The sequence below is a fragment of the Mirounga leonina genome, unplaced genomic scaffold, assembly GCF_011800145.1.
Source record: "Mirounga leonina isolate KUSES-001 unplaced genomic scaffold, KU_Mleo_1.0 Mir_201, whole genome shotgun sequence".
Lineage (NCBI taxonomy): Eukaryota > Metazoa > Chordata > Mammalia > Carnivora > Phocidae > Mirounga > Mirounga leonina.
Window position 1 is genome coordinate 1,369,142 of NW_023270504.1, and position 13,021 is coordinate 1,382,162.

General features: G+C 38.6%; 1 long non-coding RNA gene across 2 annotated transcripts in view; it reads left to right on the forward strand.

Moving 5' to 3' along the window:
• The window catches only part of LOC118025513, a 60,684-nt gene extending 49,537 nt beyond the window's left edge, over positions 1-11,147 (forward strand). The window contains exons 1-3 of one of the 2 annotated variants that reach the window (XR_004683331.1): positions 9,313-9,922; positions 10,583-10,657; positions 11,132-11,147. This is a non-coding gene — a long non-coding RNA (uncharacterized LOC118025513). Of the gene's footprint in view, positions 1-9,312; positions 9,923-10,582; positions 10,658-11,131 lie in introns of those variants that run through there. The other variant, XR_004683330.1, reaches the window with a different exon arrangement.
• The last annotated feature ends 1,874 nt before the right edge of the window (positions 11,148-13,021 follow it).

The window sequence follows — 13,021 nt, forward strand, 5'->3', positions numbered from 1 at the left end:
TTATTTATTTATTTATTTATTTATTTATTTATTTATTTATTTATTTATTTATTTGGCTCCACACCCAGCACGGGGCTTGAACTCATGACCCTTGGACTCCCGACTGAGCCACCCAGGTGTCCCCAAAAGGGTACCTTATTAAAACCCACAAGTCACTGTCTTTCTGCTTCTCTGTCTGCACAGCTGGGAAAGAACTCTTGGAGGCCTAGTTTTTTTCTAACCGGTTTGTAGAAACAATGAGCTCTCTTCCATTTACTTTAATCTGTGGGTTTGGTGAACATTAACATCCATCCATTAAGCATGGCATAAATTTTGTGAAATATGGCATATTTTCCAGAGATCAATTGCCAGTGGTAATGTGTGAATATAGATTCTTAATGCCAGGAATCTGTTTATTGAAACAAAAAGAGACCATGAATAATAAGAATGATTTTCTGTAAGGTGCTATAAATTTACTCTCAAATACCATTTGGTTTATACTTAATTGGTTATAAAGACAAGTTTGAATTTTTATATCTACTCAGGTTTTCATCAGTTTGTCTTTTAACCTCATAATATATATCATATATTTTTTTCTATTTTGGCATGTCATTAATTGCTACTGGATCTCATTGAGATAGGATAATAAGCCATAAAAAATAATATTTCTTTTTGCTATTGTAGGTATTTTAGCAATCTCTATGGAGTTCATCTTTTTTATATGTGCATAGAGAATGATTTTAATGCTCATGGTGTTCTCTTGAATTCCAATGCCCCAGGTAATATGATTGTCTGGTTAAATTATAAAGAAGCAAATGCACAATTTAAATGCTAATTTTGCTTTTTCTCCCTTAAAAAAATACTTATCAATTAAACAAAATAGAGTAAGAGAGATTGTCTACAATTTAATATTTTGTTTCAAAATGGAAAACATTTTGTGAAACATATACAATCCTCCTAACATCTTGCAAAATACTATTAAGACACATAGTACTAAAGACACATAACTCAAGAAATCAGAAGCCCTTTGAACAAGCAATGTGAGCAATTTCAAGGTAACACAGTGTCGCTGGGATCTGCCATATCATCTCAGCAATGTAAACATTGCCAAGGCCTCCATTCTGCCTTAAATTAGTTCAGAAATATTTGAAATGTGTTACCTCTGCAGCAGCTTCCCTTAGTTGTGTGCTTGGGGTTCCAACGGTCTTTCTCTTTTGAGTGTGGTATAAATGCAGTATATAAATAATCTGATGAACTCTTCAGAAAACTGTGAGAGCACAGAACTGGGAAAGCTTGGCGGAGCCTTAGGTGCCATCAGAGCTACCGAGAGTGCCTAATATAATTAGATAACTGGCCTAGGTAGCATCTAACTGGTAAAAACATTAAAACAGTAATCTCTACCACTTATTTGGTTAGTACTTACTCTGTAGTTTGCTTTGTTCTCCCCAGAAGTCCCTCTGAGCTTCTATCCTTCTGTCAATTCCAGACCTTTGGAGGAGTGCTTGATTTCTAGATGTCGTGGCCCCGCTCCCGAAAATGTCCAGCAGTCCATGGAGACGTGTGCAGTACTGCAATTCACGCTCAAGGGTTCATTGCCCTGGGATGCGGGGAAAGGGAGGACGGAATGCTGGAGCAAGTAGCATATCTGTGAATCACCAGTCCCTTAGTCTTTCAAGCTTATGGCTAATTGTTTGTACATTTAGGCACAGGCCTCTGGATTGCAGTTTTCTTCAATAAGGGTGATAAACCCTGTTTTTTTTTTATCAAGGTGCTGTGGGCTTGACCCTTTGAAGAAAACAAAGCCTTGGAATAATTTAGCTAGAATTTCCTTGAAATACGATTACACCTTCCATAAATATTCTAGACTTCTAGCTTGAGGGGTTTTTTGTTGTTGTTGTTTTGTTTTTCCCTCTTGTCATAGCCAAATATCTCAGTTCCATTACATCTGGTCTATCATGCCCTGTGGTACTTGAGAGTCTAAAATTATTCACCTCCCAGCCACTTGGTTCAGCAGACCCATTAGAAGTTGGTTTTGAGGAGTCCATGCTCGGAGGAGATCCTCCTGATAGGATGGAACTCATGAAAAATTGTATAGTAGTGACCTTGGTTTAATCATCCATACTCTCCTTTCTTTTTGTGCTTCTTATAGACCTTTCCTTTCTAGACCGTCAAGGTAGAGGTACTCCACCTCTGTCCCTCTCCCCTACATCTCCTGGGCATTAGGTACACAGCACCAGAGACACACTGTCAATTTGTTGCTTGTCCCCCTTCAAGCAATCTCTTTTGTCTAGGGTGAACTAGTCAAATACCAGAATTCACGGGGATGTCTGCAGTTCCAAATAGGATGCTTGATGAATGGATGAATAGGATGCTCACTTAAATGAATACTAGATTTATACTAGGTGGATGGGAAAGGTAGAATAGGTATGTTTTGGGCCAGAGTGGGGCTTCCACAGAGCTGTTTAAACAATAATCATCAGAACACCTTTTGTTAGGACTGTTATGAATCTGACCAGCGGGCAGTTCAACACATAATGACAAAAGGCTTTGCTGTGATGATCATGTGAAGAGAAAAGGGACCTTTCCTACCAGGAGCTCTGTCATTTCTCTTTGAGGCAGGGTGCTGATAGAGGCTGCGGGGCCAAGCTTGGCAACAAGGCCTATCGCGAATTTTCTGGCTTCAACAGATCCTGTAAAGAATGCATCGCTTCTCTTTCCTAAAGTCTCCAGAAGCTTCTACATGGGGTTTAGAAAAGATAGGATTGAGAATGGAGATAAGAAGGGCTTGAGGAGAGAGCTACCGGAGGCTGAAAGAGTTAGCCTTCCTCCAGTCTCCTGCTGCTTTCTAATCTCAGGCCTTCCTGATTCCAGCTGAACCTACAGCAGGGGACTGGGGGACTGGAGTGGGGACCCCACCCACTAATGCCTCCACCTAGAACAGGTGTGGTCTGATTCTAGAAGCTGTCGAAGTAGCTAGCAAAGGTGGTGAGGAAAATCACACAGAATTTATGCCCACTGACCTGGTCTCTTGGTCAATCCCTCACTTCCCTGAAGAACTGACCAAAGCTGAGAGCCTAACTTTTGTTTGTTTGTTTGTTTGTTTATTATGTTATGCAGTAGGTGCCCTCTTTAATACCCATCACCAGGCTAACCCATCCCCCCCCAGAACCCTCCGTTTGTTTCTCAGTTCATAGTCTCTCATGGTTCGTCTCCCCCTCCAATTTCCCCCCCTTCATTCTTCCCTTCCTGCTTTCTTCTTCTTCTTTTTCTTTCTTTCTTTTTTTTTTTTTTTTTTTAACATATAATGTATTATTTGTTTCAGAGGTACAGGTCTGTCATTCAACAGAGAGCCTAACTTTTTTCCTTCATCTTATTTTCATCCTGTTGTTGATAATACAAATTTGCCTTAGCCCACTTAGTATTTTAGGGGTAAAGATGACCTGGTTATATACATCGAATAGCCGGGATTGAATAAGAAGACCTGTACCAGGTGGCCTGCGTTTGAATCCTGTTGACCACTGTTGTAAACTAGGTGTGTAACATAAAATGCATGTAACTCATCCACAAGGGGCTGATAAAAATCCCATACAACAGGCCCCTCTCTGCAGCTTGATTTCCACTTGCTGAGCTTTTGAAACAGTATTTCCTGGTTCTCTTCTAATCCCTCTGGCTTCTTTCTCCTAATCTCTTGGCAAACAGTTTCCTCACCCTCAGAATTCTGTACTGTTTTCAAAAAGGACAGTTTCCTAACAGTGACATCATCCTCTATGCATGCACTGATGAACACATGTCCCTGTCTCCAGTCCAAAGCTTTTCCCAGAACTCCAGCATGTTTCTTTTTGTCTATCGCAAATGGATACTTCAGGTCCCTCAAGCATCATGACATATTCTATGCAGAATTAATGCTCTCTTTCTAAACTTCTTACTCAAACTAGGTCTTCCTATTATTATCTTCTGAGTTAATGGAATCATCAAGAATCCAGCCATCAGAACAAGAAATTTAAAGCTTATCTTCTCTATCCTTCATTCTCGATAGCCCATGGGTTAAATCTGTCCTGTTCTTTTGTCTCCAGCGCTCTTGTCTTAATAAGCTTCATCTTTTTTCCTTGGACTGTTATAATAGCTGAGGAATTGGCTTTGCTACAAACCATTCTTCACACTTTTGCTAGGGGATACTTTTAAAATGCAAATCCCATCCTTCACTCCTCTGTTAAACATCTAACTATTATCTAAAGCAACATTGTCAGTAGAAACATAACATTAGACACATACGTAATAGAAAGAATTTTACTAACCAATTAAAAACAAAAGACAGGTGAAATTCATTTCAATTATAGATTTTTAATTTTGCCCAATATATTCAAAACATTACCACTTCAACATGTAATCAGTTAAAAATAATAATGAGGTATTTAAAATTCTTTTTCATTCTAATTCTTTGACATCTGGTGTGTACTGTTTTACAGTTAACAGCACGTCTGACTTTGAGCTAGCCACATCTTAAGTACTCACAACCACATGTAACTGGTGGCTCCCATTCTGGTCTACATTGGAGTAAAACATAAAACATCCAAATTAATATGCATGGCTTGTGAAGGGCCCTGATTATCTGCTTCTGTCCTACATCTATCTACAGCGTCATTGCCACTAGTTTCTTTACGAACTCTGTATTCCATTCTACCGAAAAATTTCAAGACTTACTATGTTTTTGGCATCCATTTGTAACCAAACTAATATGAGTTCTCTCCTTGGTGAGTTACCGATAGAGACTACCCCAGGTAGACTCGTCCTACAAGGGAAACTATTTCTAGCAAATATGGAGATCACAGGGAATAACTTCCAAAGCTGTGACTCCCTGAGCAGGGGTGATTAGGTTATTTTTATTTAGGGTTAGGATGAATATTCAGAAAGGGGAGCTTTGTCACTGCATGTAAAGGCAGGCATAAGGTTGTGCAAGTACTTAGAAAACATGCCTCTACATTCATCCTATGTCATGTTCATGAAGTTTTTGCTCCTCCTACAGGGGAGATTTTAACATTATAATGAAGCAGAGGTAACCAGCAGACCAGGGGCAGGGGCTATGGGCATGTAGCTTATACATGGGGGTCTTGGGTGCGCTAGCTCAGGGAAGGAGTTCAGGTCCTTGATTACTTTTGAAACTGCACTGGGAGTTTTACCAGATATTTATTGTCCCTGATCCAGTTAGGCTGTTTCCTGGCCTGGTAGAGACTGTTAGTGTTTGCATTCCCTCTGTTCCCTGAAAATCCTTAACTAGTGCGGTTTTTGGATATCTTTGTAATTCCGACACCTCTTAGGAAGTTCTGCAAGAAGTGTGCTCTTCCAAGCAGGGCACAGATCATGGAAAATAGCTGGGGACCTACAATGACTTCTCTTGGGTCATGGAAGCTGTATCTGTCTTTCTTTTCCTGGGGAACCCTAACCCTTTCTGCTTATACATTCTTTCCCTTTGCTTGGAAGAGCACCCCATTTCATCTACTCCGTGATCTGCTTACTTTTTACATCACCCTCTCTGAAATCTCTCTACTACTGCTGAAGACCCAGACGCCCACTGTGCTTGCACACATCCAGGTTCACACACGAATGAACAGCAGCAATCCTTATCTGGTGCCTAACTAGCCAATCAACCACTGGTCCGCTCTCCAATCCTGGGAGATCAGGTATAGTGGAATTTATCCTTGCTCGGCGTAAGGAAGAGGCAAAAAATTGAATCAATTTTTTATTTTATTGCTTTCACTTGTGTTCTGAGCAAACTATTTCTATTATTTTGGCTATAATTTGCAAGCCTGCTTTTTTTCTAATATAAACATTCAAAGCCTCATGAAATTATAATATTTATAGCTGTTATATATTTCTTTTATAATGCTAAAATCTCAACAACACTTCTTCAGAAAAGGAGACTGTAGAATTTTAATTAATTAATTCACTAATCATTCTTTATGTAATTAGTTTTTCTTTATTCTTTAGCTGTAACACAAATAACTTATAAAACAAGTTTCAAGAGTACTGTGTGGGGCATTTTGAAGTCTGCATTTATATTATGAAAAAGAATATCTATATTTCTAAATAAACATGCCCTTTGTGAGTATTCTGGATTGTTTACAGTGAGGTCCAGGAATATTTTTCTGAATATGTTTGTTTATTTATTTATTTATTTATTTATTCATTTATTTATTTATTTTTAAAGATTTTATTTATTTGACAGTGAGAGATACAGTGAGAGAGGGAACACAAGCAGGGGGAGTGGGAGAGGAAGAAGCAGGCTTCCCAAGGAGCAAGGTGCCCAATGTGGGGCTCGATCCCAGGACCCCGGGATCATGACCTGAGCCGAAGGCAGACGCTTAACGACTGAGCCACCGAGGCGCTCCTGAATATGTTTATTTTTAATTACATGTGTACTGTGGAAATTTGTCCTCCACGTAACAGTATCTAATGATGCAGAAGTATATCTCCAAATCCTCCTGCCTTTATGAGAAACAACCACTTCTAGCAGTTTTTCCAAATATCCTTCTAGAAGTTTACTATAAATCTACACACATACATTTCTGTTTTCCTCTTCTGTATAAATGAGATAATATTAGAATTTTTTGTGACTTGAATTTTTAATTTACCACGGTGTTGGAGATCTTTCCATATCAGTACATAGGAATCTACATTGTTTTTTTTCTTATTTTATTTTTAAGTTTTTACTTAAATTCCAGTTAGTTAACATACAGTGTAATATTAGTTTCAGGTGTAGAATATAGTGATTAAACACTTCCATACAAATCTGCATCATTTTTAAGGCTTTTTTTTTTTTAAAGGAATGTTAGGTTCACAACAAAATTGAGAGGAAGGAACAGAGATTTTCCATATGCCCTCTGTCCCCACATATGAAGAACTTTCCCCATTAACAACATCACTCACTACAATGGTATATTTGTTACCAGGGATGAACCCACAGTGACACACTGTAAACATCCAAAGCCAACAGTTTACCTTAGGGTTCACTCTTGGTGTTGTACAGTCTATAAGTTTGGATAAATGTATATTGACTTATACCTATCATTGCAATATCATACAGAGGAGTCTTGTTGCCTAAAAATCCTCTGTGTTCTGCCTGTTCATCCTCCCCTTGACTATCAGCAACCATTGATTTTTTTTTTCTGTCGCCATCATTTTGCCTTTTCCAGAATGCCATATATTTGGAATCATACAGTATGTATGTAGCCTTTTTCAGATTCATTTCTTTCACTTAGTAATATGTATTTAAGGTTCTCCATGTCTTTTCATGGCTTGGTGGCTTATTTCTTTTTAGCCTTGAATAATATACCATTGTCTGAATGTACTAGAGTTTATCCATTCACCTACTGAAAGGCATCTTGGTTGTTTCCAGGTTTTAGCAATCATGAATAAAGCTGCAATAAACATCCATGTGCAGATTTTTGTGTGGACATAGTTTTCAGCTCCTTTGGGTAAATACCAAGGAGCACAATTGCTGGATCACATGGTAAGAGTATGTTTCGTTTTGTGAGAAACTGCCAGGCTGTCTACCAAAGTGGCTGCACCATTTTGCATTTCCACCAACAATGAATGAGAATTTCTGTTCCACATCTTTGCTAGCATTTGGTGTTGTCAGTGTTCCAGATTTTGACCATTCCAATAGGTGTGTAGTGATATCTTGTTGCTGTTTTAATTTGCATTTCCCTGGCATATGATTGGAACATCATTTCAGATGCTTATCTGTGTATTTTCTTTGGTGAAGTGTCTGTTAAGGTCTTTGGATCATTTTTTTAATTGGGTTGTTTATTTTCTTATTGTTAAATTTGAAGAATTCTTTGTGTATTTTGAGTTACAGTCCTTTATTAGCTATGTCTTTTGCAAATGTTTCTTCCAGTCTGTGGATTGTCTTCTAATTCTTTTGGCATTGTCTTTCACGGAGCAGTTTTTAATTTTAATGAAGTCCAGCTTATCAATTCTTGCAAGTCTTTCTTTTGTAGATTGTGTCTTTGGTGTTGTATTTGTCATTCTTTTTTTTTTTTAATTGAGATATAATTGACATATAAGATTTTATTAGTTTCACGTGTACAACACAATGATTCCATATTTGTAGGTATTGCAAAATGGTCACCACATTAAATCTAGTTAACATGCATCGCCATACAGTTACAAATATTTTTCTTATGATGAGAACTTTTTTTTTAAAGATTTTATTTATTTATTTATTTGAGAGAGAGAATGAGAGAGAGAGCGCGCACACATGAGAGGGGGGAGGGTCAGAGAAAGAGGCAGACTCCCTGCCGAGCAGGGAGTCCGATGTGGGACTTGATCCTGGGACTCCAGGATCATGACCTGAGCTGAAGGCAGTCGCTTAACCAACTGAGCCACCCAGGCGCCCCGATGATGAGAACTTTTAAGATCTATTCTCCAAGCAACTTTCAAATATATAATACAGTATTATTAGCTATAGTGCCATATTGTACATTATATGCCCCTTTGTCATTCTTTTTAAAACCTGTATTGATTGACATTTAAATGGATTTCAACATTTCACTATCACAAAGAATGCAGCAACAAACATCCTTGTTCAAATGTCGCTAGGCATGTGTATGCTCTATAGGATACATTCCTATAGGTGAAATGAATGAGCCAAGAATATGCCAGTTTAAAATTTTGTTAGATATTGCTAATTCCACCTCCCCCCGCCAAAGACTACTAGTTTCCATTTGCATCTAGAGGATAAAGAATAGAAACAAGAACTTTAAGTCACTGCGATTTGTTGGTGACAAGAGCACTGGGTCAGGCATTGGAAGAACTGGCTCCTATTCCGTTTTCTGATGCTCTAATTAGCTCTGTGACATGGCATGAATCACTCAACCTTCCTGCCTCTCTGGGTCCTTTAACAAGCTACCTCACAAAAATGCTGGTGGATATAGTTTCTAGCCTTGGCTTTCAAGCATGTAGCAGAATTTTTTTTTTTTTAAGATTTTTATTTATTTATTTGAGAGAGAGAGCACATGAGAGGGGGGAGGGTCAGAGGGAGAAGCAGACTCCCTGCTGAGCAGGGAGCCCGATGTGGGACTCGATCCCGGGACTCCAGGATCATGACCTGAGCCGAAGGCAGTCGCTTAACCAACTGAGCCACCCAGGCACCCTATGTAGCAGAATTGAACACACTTACCATGCACTTTATGAAGCCTGCATTTCCAAATTAATGTGCTAAATCTTTCACTTGCCTAAATTCCTTTAGAATGGAGCCAAACTCAGAGAGAAGGTAAGACCTCCAGGACCCACTCAGATTCTCAGAAGCCAGCACTGCATTTGGCGTTTGCGGTCTGAATGCTGCTTTGGCTCAGACCCCTGCTTTTGGCTGAGTATCTGAGGCTGGGAGTGATTCCAGGCAGGCGGCAGACGCTCACTTAGAAAGAGAGGAGCAGGGCCAAGATGTGCAACAAATCCACTTGACAAGCATTCTAGGGGGAAAATGCTGTGTTGCCAGACTAACCTGTTTCTCAGTGTTCACAGGAGGAGATTTTCCATAATAAGAGTTTTATTTGCCACACTTGTGCCAGAATAGGTTTCAGCCAGTGACTCCAGTTAACACTGTCTTTTACCAACATTAATACTATCATCACTGTAAATGTTTGTTTGGTTTAAACACGACGGTACTGTGAGGTGGTGGAGATGAAATCGATGGCTCAGGTGAACCTAATTCCAGGTTTTGCTGGAAAAGTGAGAAAGTGATTAGAGGGTCAGCTATTTCTATTTTCTTTCTCCCTTTCAAATACTTACTTCAAAGGAGAAACAGAATGAAAGGATATTCAAGCCAGAATTCTGACACCGGGGAGATTGTCGAGTGATGCCCGTCTGTGGTGTTTTCTAGGCCACTGGCTCTTCTCTATTGCTATCCGTTGGAGTTCCTGGTTTTGAAAAAGATTGGCACAAGGTGGGGCATTTGGGGGACTCGCAAAGCTTCTGATTTAATTGATCTAGGGAATAGCCTGTCATCGGGATTTTTAAAGGTTCTTTCGCTGATTCGAATGCACAGCTCAGAGAACCAGAGTTCTAGTCTTATGCTACCCAATATGGTAGCCACAAGCTCCATGGGCCACTGAACACTTGCAACATGCTGGGATCGACCTGAGACATGCTCAGAGACGTGGACAAAAAAGGGCAGTAATATTAATAATTAACGTATTATTAATATCATACTTTAATATTACATAGCACACATAAATTTAATATTATATTAATAAGACCATTATTGGCATGGTATTAATAATTAACGTGTTCATAAAATACTATTTTAGGAATTGCATGTTAAAATAATATTTTGGATATATTGAGTTATATTACTAAAATTAACTTTACCTGTTTTGCTTTACTTTTTAAAGTGTGGCACTAGAAAATTTAAAATTACATACATGGCTCATGTTTGTGGTTGCATTACATTTCTGTTGGGCCGTGATTCTGTGCCATCAGCTTAAGCAAGATCTCTGATCCTGCCTGTGCATTTACAGACTATTAAGATCCAGGATACTGTTTAGAGGGGAGGGGGTAATTTCCATTTCTTATGACCATAGGAAAATTTTCCCCTATATCATAGAGTCAACCACCTTGGAGACATCACCGCCAACCTAATGTCCTCTGTTACCTCTTATATCCCTGCTGTCATGCCAAGGTAAATGTATCAAAACTTTTTTCTGCTTTCTAAAATAAGTTTGAAACTGCAAAGGTGAATACTGTTCTCAAAGAATCCTCTCCTATGCCTAAAGCTTGCTATGAAACCACTGACTTCCTCGGTGAAGAATGTAATGAGTGTGGAGAGAAATTCACTGATCTCTCCAAAGAGAAAAAAAAAAATCATATGACTTTGAATCCTAGAGCATCAGATGGCCTCTCTTTCATAAAGTTTTTATTCCAAGGGAGAATTTGAGAAGCATAATAGCATAATATTGAACCAATCTGCTAGGAATTTTAAACACCATTTTTCTTAGTAGTCAGTCCTATTTCCTAGCAATGGAAAAGCCAGAAGGCAAAATTTCCTAAGAACAAATTTACAGGGATATAGGATTTATTCAAAATGTATCTGCCAAGGAAATCTGTGAATGAAATCTCCTTTGTTTTTTAAAGATTTTGTTTATTTATTTGACAGAGAAGTACACAGCAAGAGAGGGAACGCAAGCAGGGGGAGTGGGAGAGGGAGAAGCAGGCTTCCCACCAAGCAGGGAGCCTGATGCAGGGCTCAATCCCAGGACCCTGGGATCATGACCTGAGCCGAAGGCGGACACTTAACGACTGAGCCACCCAGGTGACCCTGAAATCTACTTTTTGTTAGATAATGAGTACATTACTTTGTAAAAGTTGAAATTTGAAATTTTAATGATTTTTATCTTAATCACTTTAGGGTTTTGTCTACCAGTTCCTTCTGTTATGTTCTAAGAAGATATAGATGAAAAAAGGTATAAGTTCTCTGCCCGCGACATTCATTTTTTGCTGTTCTTCCCTCTTCCTTCAATATCTCTTTAACTGGCAATTGAGAAAAGGCACAAAGCACATAGTTCAGGGAGAGCTTTAACCTTATTATCTTTGGTACTAATTTTATAGTTTTAAAAATTACCTAGCATTATAAAAGCAAGCTATAGTTCACATTTGTGTACCAATTTGAAGGCTCACAAAATAGCTGAATTTGGTGACATGAAGGAAAAACTCTTTTTTTTTTTTTAAGATTTATTTATGTATTTGAGAGGGAGAGAGAGAGCACGTGAGAGTAGGGGAAATGGCAGAGGGAGAGCGAAAGAGAATCTCAAGCAGACTCTCCACTGATCGCAGAGCCTGATCTCAGGACCCATGAGATCATGACCTGAACTGAAATCATGAGTTGAGTGGGACGCTTAATGGACTGAGCCACCCACGTGCCCCACAAAGGAAAAATTCTTAGACGCTTAACTGGCTGAACCACCCAGCCATCCCTCTATCCCCATTTTAAAAGTGAAGAAAAGGAAGCTTGAAGCAGTTGAGTTGACTTGCCCTGGAAACATACGACAAAGGAGAGACCCCAAATCATGACTTTTATCTCTCAAATTTGGTTATTTTTATCATTATATCCCACTGTCTATACACAAAATGACCTCGGTAAATGACCATAAATATTGTATGAGATTTCCAACATGTTTATTCCAACAAACTTCATCGTTTTGATCCCTTCCTGAAAGACTCTCCTTAGGGGAACTTACATTCTGATATACACAACGTACACAGATAGATCTTTGAAAACATTTTAAGTATTAGTTCTTGAAGGCTATAGTTTTAAATTCTGAAGAACTTAGGAGCATTTTTATCACATGAGGTTTTTGTAAGTAAAACTCTTGGGAGTATACATTTAAAAAAAAACGTAATATGCAATTAACTGAGAAGTTGATGCATTCTAGTTGCTTCTAAAAATCTAGTTTAAGTTGCAAAGCTTGTTGTTTCCTTTGAAGCTACATTGGCCTCAAGGATAATGGCATTTTTTCTTTTTGTGTGGCATTGATGGTGACTTAGTTTTCCCCTTTCCTTGAGAATTTGCATAGTTATGCACAAATTTGTATTATTATTCTCACCTTCATGGAGAAAGCCATGAAGCAAATTTAATGAGAGGGTTCCTTCTCCTTTAAGTTTTGGGATCTTTAGGTTAGGTTTATACTCTTCAAGTGTACACACTATCTTCAGAATCAGATATGTACAGGATTGCCTGTGTAGTGTTTTAATTTGGGTATAATTTCAGAATGTTACTGAAGTTGTTTTATTGACTTTGTTTGTCTCGCGATAGCCTAGGATATTTGGCTGCTATAGTCTGAACTCTGAGCCCCTGTCCTGTATACAATCAGATGGCAGGGGTTCCGTGAACTTTTGTTGCTATTTGAGTTTGAAATAAGGTCTTGTCTCTTATAAAAGCAACTGTTTGTAATTTGCTGAAAGGGTAAACTCAGAAACCACATGAGCACAGAAACACAGGGGACTCGGGTAAAGGGATTTTTAAATTAACCCAGACCCTATTTCCTAC